General features: G+C 46.6%; 1 non-coding gene across 1 annotated transcript; it reads left to right on the top strand.

Moving 5' to 3' along the window:
* The first annotated feature begins 712 nt into the window (after positions 1 to 712).
* Positions 713 to 786, top strand: TRNAN-GUU (transfer RNA asparagine (anticodon GUU)). The gene has a single exon. It is a non-coding gene; the product is annotated as a tRNA-Asn (tRNA).
* The last annotated feature ends 5398 nt before the right edge of the window (positions 787 to 6184 follow it).

The following is a 6184-nucleotide window of genomic DNA, read 5'->3' as shown; positions in this document are numbered from 1 at the left end:
ACTCTTCTATTGAAACTAATGTATTATTAATCACTTACACACTGAAGGTGAATAGAGAACTTTTATATGGAAGGATATGGAATGAAATCCCATAAAGAAAATTTGCCCCTTGAACCTGAAATGAGCAGGTTGTAGAGGCAAAGATTGTTAATATTTTCATAAGTAGATAAGATTGAGGGAGGGAATTATCAGGGTAAAGCGCCAAGCCATTAGATTATATTGCACTTGGAAGAGATTAGAATTAAGGATTTTGGATGGGATGGGGGAAAGGAATGGTGCCCAAACACTTGGACGGTCGGGGGATTGAACGCAGACCTGAATGAAGCGAGACCGTCGCTCTACCGTCCAACACAATTGGTTGGGTAGATATAATAGAGAAATAAGGGGAGACTTTTCTGCCAGACAAACTGTGACTAACAAGGAGGACACGACAAACTAAATGTGGAACGCGTAAACACACACAAACTAGAACAAACTTTTTCAGTGTCAGAGTAGTTAACAGGTGGAATGCATTAGGCAGTGATGTGGTGGAGGCTGACTCTATACACAGTTTCAAGTGTAGATATGATAGAGCCCAGTTGGCTCAGGAATCTGTACACCAGTTGATTGATAGTTGAGAACCAAGACCAAAGAGCCAGAGCTCAACCCCCGCACGCACAACTAGGTGAGTACAAGCAGAGTTAACAAACACACAAACGCAGGTTTAACCCAAGCCTCCGTGGCACAATTGGTTAGCGCGTTCGGCTGTTAACCGAAAGGTTGGTGGTTCGAGCCCACCCGGGGGCGGCTGTTTTAAAGTTTGTTGAACTTCACTTGTTTGAGAAAATGAGAACAATTATATAATTATTTTCTTAACATGGGAGAGTTTCCCAAAAGTTTACCAAGAGTTTAGCAAGGAATAAATGTGGGAGTATTATAGAGAGAGAAGCTGCTGGTGACCCAAGGATATAATCTTGGTGATGGCTCTGGCTGCTGGTGACCCAAGGATATAATCTTGGTGATGGCTCTGGCTGCTGGTGACCCAAGGATATAATCTTAGTGATGGCTCTGGCTGCTGGTGACCCAAGGATATAATCTTGGTGATGGCTCTGGCTGCTGGTGACCCAAGGATATAATCTTGGTGATGGTTCTGGCTGCTGGTGACCCAAGGATATAATCTTGGTGATGGCTCTGGCTGCTGGTGACCCAAGGATATTATCTTGGTGATGGCTCTGGCTGCTGGTGATCCAAGGATATAATCTTGGTGATAGCTCTGGCTGCTGGTGACCCAAGGATATAATCTTGGTGATGGCTCTGGCTGCTGGTGACCCAAGGATATAATCTTGGTGATGGCTCTGGCTGCTGGTGACCCAAGGATATAATCTTGGTGATTGATCTGGCTGCTGGTGACCCAAGGATATAATCTTGGTGATGGCTCTGGCTGCTGGTGACCCAAGGATATAATCTTGGTGACAGCTTTGGCTGCTGGTGACCCAAGGATATAATCTTGGTGATGGCTCTGGCTGCTGGTGACCCAAGGATATAATCTTGGTGACGGCTCTGACTGCTGGTGACCCAAGGATATAATCTTGGTGATGGCTCTGGCTGCTGGTGACCCAAGGATATAATCTTGGTGACAGCTCTGGCTGCTGGTGACCCAAGGATATAATCTTGCTGATGGCTCTGGCTGCTGGTGACCCAAGGATATAATCTTGGTGATGGCTCTGACTGCTGGTGACTGGACCATGAACACTGAGCTGGTGCATCACACCTTCCTCTACTCACCAAGTTGTGAGTTGTTTTACTATTTTAGTCTTTTCTATCTTGCTAGCTTTATTATGTTACTGTCATACTAGCTTTATTATCTTTCTGTCATATCTTTTTTACTATCTCTATGTCTTGACATTTTAACTGTCTTACTGTCGCTACTATCCTACTCTCTTTTCTATCTTACTGTTTTTATTATCTTACTGTGTTCAAGTTTTTATTATCTTACATTCTATACTTTCTTTCTGCCTTTACTATCTTACTGTCTTTACTATCTTACTGTCTTTACTATCTTACTCTCTTTACTGTCTTAGTGTCTTACTAGATTAATTTCCTAATGTCTAACTATATTAGTGTATTTACTATCCTATCATCATACAGTCTTTACTATCTAACTCTCTTAATATTTTACTTGATTAATTTCTAAATGTCTTACTATCTTACTGTAATAAAGTGTTTACTTAGTGTCATACTATCTTATTTTCTTTGGGTCTTTACTATCTTACCGTCTTACTAAGTGTATTTACTATATTTGAGTCGTGGGTATCATTCAGTCTTACTACTTAATTGTGGGATATTGCCAGAAATAACAAAATTTAGCACGTAAATTGTGTGTGGTGCAAACTAATTATTAACCGAAAAATATTATATACAAAAAAATCCGGAGTAAACACTTTAAATTTTTGCCTGTTAAGGTGGCATATCAATGTAAAATTAAAAGTGGTTCAATTTGCTTATAAATTTTTTCATGAAATGGTTATAGAAAGGGCTCCAGCTGGTCCAACTTTCATCATCACACCCTAAACAGAAAAGGAGAAAAAAAATAAGTAAGTAAGTAAGTAATTATCAAAAGAAGGCACCAAACCGGGAAGGCTATGTAGCACCATCAAATACGCAAAATAATCAGAGGGCGCTAAATATCACCAAGGATGCCAATACGAGAACAAAAACGCATAAGGCGAACGATATCAAAAGTATCCGAGTCACCAAGAATTCTATCGAGGGACAGGTGACCGCGAGGGGCGGTCGGAAAGCAAGACACACGCTCGTCCTGGAAGTCAGGACATTCAAGAAGGACATGCACGACCGTAAGAGGGACAATGCAACTAGGACAATAAGGAGCAGGGCGGCGCTCCATCAAGTGACCATGGGTTAAGCGAGTATGGCCAATACGCAACCTCGCCAGAGCTGTTTCCCACCGCCGGTTACGGTGGAAGGAGGACGGCCACGAGGAAACACAACATTTAAGAGTACGTAGCTTGTTACCAGTAACAGACAACCAAGAAGCCTGCCAACGGGTAAGGACTGAGGAATGGATAACCGGGTAAAAGTCGGAATACGGAATGCCTTTACGAGAGATGGGACAAGAGCGGACAGCTTCCTTAGCAGCAGCATCCGCACGCTCATTTAAAGACACGCCAATATGGCTGGGAACCCAACAAAACTCAACCGACTTAAATTTACTGTGAACGAGAAACAGCCAATGCTGGATCTCGACAACTACCGGATGAACTGGATTAAAGCACCCGAGAGCCATGAGGGCACTACGAGAGTCAACAACAACCACAAAGGAAGACTGACAACGAGAAAGCAGGAGACGAAGAGCATAGAGAATAGCATAAAGTTCCGCTGTAAAGATGCTAGTCTCCGGAGGCAAGCGACACATATAAGTGCGATCAGGAAAAACAACAGAGTAGCCAACACCGTCCGCTGACTTAGACCCATCGGTGAAGACAGAAACGGAGCGGGAGTGAGAAGAAAAGTGCTCGAGGAAAAGGCGTTTTAGAACTGTAGGAGGGGTAAAAGCTTTAGTGATACGAGTCAAGGATGTACAAAACCGCGGAAGAGGGACCCTCCACGGGGGCAAAGAAGGAACAACACGAGGAGAAACATCAGAAATACGAACGGAAAGAGAATCCTGAAAGCGAGATAACCGGACAGAAAGAGGGAGGAGGTGAAGAGGAACAGGAACCGCAGGAGGGGTAAAAGTTAAAGCACGACAGAGGCGAGAGGAAGAATGTTGCAAGGACCGCGCAAGATAGCGAAGACAGTAGCGATCACGGCGGTCCTGGAGAGACAGGAAGCCAGTGTCAACATACAAGCTAAGGACGGGAGTCGAACGAAAGGCACCAGAACTGAGGCGCAACCCAGTATGGTGCAAAGCATCAAGACGGCGAAGAGTAGAAGGAGAAGCAGACGAGTAAGCAAGGCAACCATAATCGAGCTTAGACAGGACGAGAGAGGAATGTAAAGCAAGGAGAGTGCGCCTATCTGCCCCCCAAGAAGTATGGGACAAGACCCGAAGGAGGGTAAGGGACTTAGAGCACTCAACACGGAGGTAAGAGATATGGGGAGACCAAGACAAACGAGTGTCAAGGAATAACCCCAAAAGCTTCGCGGAATCTTTGTATTCAAGGGGATGACCATAAAGTGACAAAGAGGGACGAAGAACAACCCGTTTCCGCGTAAAAGTCATGGCACAAGTCTTAGAAGTAGAGAACTTGAAGCCATGACCTGTGGCCCAAGACGACACGGCATCAATCGCAAGTTGAAGCCGGCGTTGAAGGAGAGGCGAATCATAACCCTGACAACAAAGGGTAAGATCATCGACATAGAGAGCGGAGAAGACACCAGAAGGAAGAGAGGAAAGAAGACCATTGAGGGCAACCAGAAAAAGAGTAGTGCTCAGAACACTACCCTGGGGCACACCTTCGTATTGCTGAAAAGAGGGAGAGAGAGCGGTACCAAGGCGCACCCGAAAGGAACGACGAGAGAGGAAGCTGCGGAGAAAGAGAGGGAGATGACCACGAAGGCCAAAAGAATGAAGTTGAGATAGGATATGATAACGCCAAGTGGTGTCGTAAGCCTTTTCTAGGTCAAAAAGGACGGCAACAACGGAGGTCTTCGCAGCAAAAGCAGTACGAATATAGACCTCCAAGTTCACCAGGACATCTGTCGTGCTGCGGCACTTGCGGAAACCAAATTGAGAAGGGGAGAGGAGGTGATGGTGTTCCAGGAACCACATCAGACGAACGTTAACCATACGTTCAAAGAGTTTGCAGACACAACTTGTGAGAGCAATAGGGCGAAAGTCCTTAGGGGAAGTACCCAGAGACCCCGGTTTGCGAACAGGGAGGACAACGGCATCGAGCCAGTCCTCAGGGACTGACGACGACTCCCAGATCCGATTATACAGACTCAGTAAATACTGAGACGTGCTCGGAGGGAGATGGCGAAGCATCTCATAATGAATACCATCGGAGCCCGCCGCCGTAGAACCGCAGAGGGCCAGGGCAGAACGAAGTTCAGAGAGAGAGAAGGGATCATTATAGGGAAGCTGAAGATGAGTGCAGAAATCTAAAGGACGAGACTCAAGGACAGGTTTACGAAGAAGGAAAGATTGGGGAAGATGAAGACCAGAGCTAACAGAAGAAAAGTGGGAACCCAGTTCGGAAGCGACCTGCAACGGGTCCGCCACAAGAGTATCATGGAGGTGAAGGACCGGTGAAACATCGGGAACGAACTTACCCGCTATCTTGCGGATACGCTTCCAGATCTGGGCCAGAGGGGTTTCGGACGTAATTGTCGAGACATAAGATGCCCAACATTCACGTTTAGCCGTACGGATGGCCCTACGGGCCACCGCACTCGCTTTCCGAAAGAAAAGAAAAGAATCGGTCGTCTGCCTACGGCGGTGCTTCTTCCAGGCTGCACGCTTACAGCGGACAGCCCGAGCACAGTCCGCATTCCACCAGGGAACGCACTTCCGTGGACCCCGAGAGGAAGAGCGAGGAATAGAGCGGAGGGCAGCGTCGAAGACAGTGTCATGAAAAAGGAGGAGAGCGCGAGAGAGGGGCAGAAGGGAGAGGTCAGAGAGAGTAGCACTGAGGGAAAATAGGGTCCAGTCCGCCTTAGCAAACTGCCACCTAGGGAAAGAGAGGGAAGGGCGAAAAGAGAAAAAGGAAACAAGGATGGGGAAATGATCACTTCCATGGAGGTCATCAAGAACCTGCCATGTGAAATCTAAGTAAAGAGAAGAAGAGCAGAGAGAAAGATCAAGACAAGAAAGGGTGCGAGTTCGAGAGTCCAAATGAGTGGGCTCACCAGAATTCAGAAGAGACAGGGAAGAAGAGAGGAGAAACGGCTCAAGGAGGCGACCCCGGGTATTCGTCAGAACGTCACCCCAAAGAGAATGACGACAATTGAAGTCACCCAGCAGGAGCACAGGCTCCGGCAAGGAGTCTAGGAGGTGTTTCAAATCAGGAAGAGAGAGCGGGACACTCGGGGGGAGATAAATGGAACAAACTGTGTACCATTTCCCCACAAAGATACGAGCAGCAGAACAATGGAGAGGCGAAGGAAAAAGTAAAGGAACAAAGGGAACATCAGCCCGAATCAAGAGAGCAGAAGAATTAGAAGCCCCAGCAATGGCTGGGGG

Source organism: Procambarus clarkii, chromosome 24, assembly GCF_040958095.1.
Source record: "Procambarus clarkii isolate CNS0578487 chromosome 24, FALCON_Pclarkii_2.0, whole genome shotgun sequence".
Taxonomy (NCBI): domain Eukaryota; kingdom Metazoa; phylum Arthropoda; class Malacostraca; order Decapoda; family Cambaridae; genus Procambarus; species Procambarus clarkii.
This window is presented reverse-complemented; position numbering and strand designations above follow the sequence as displayed.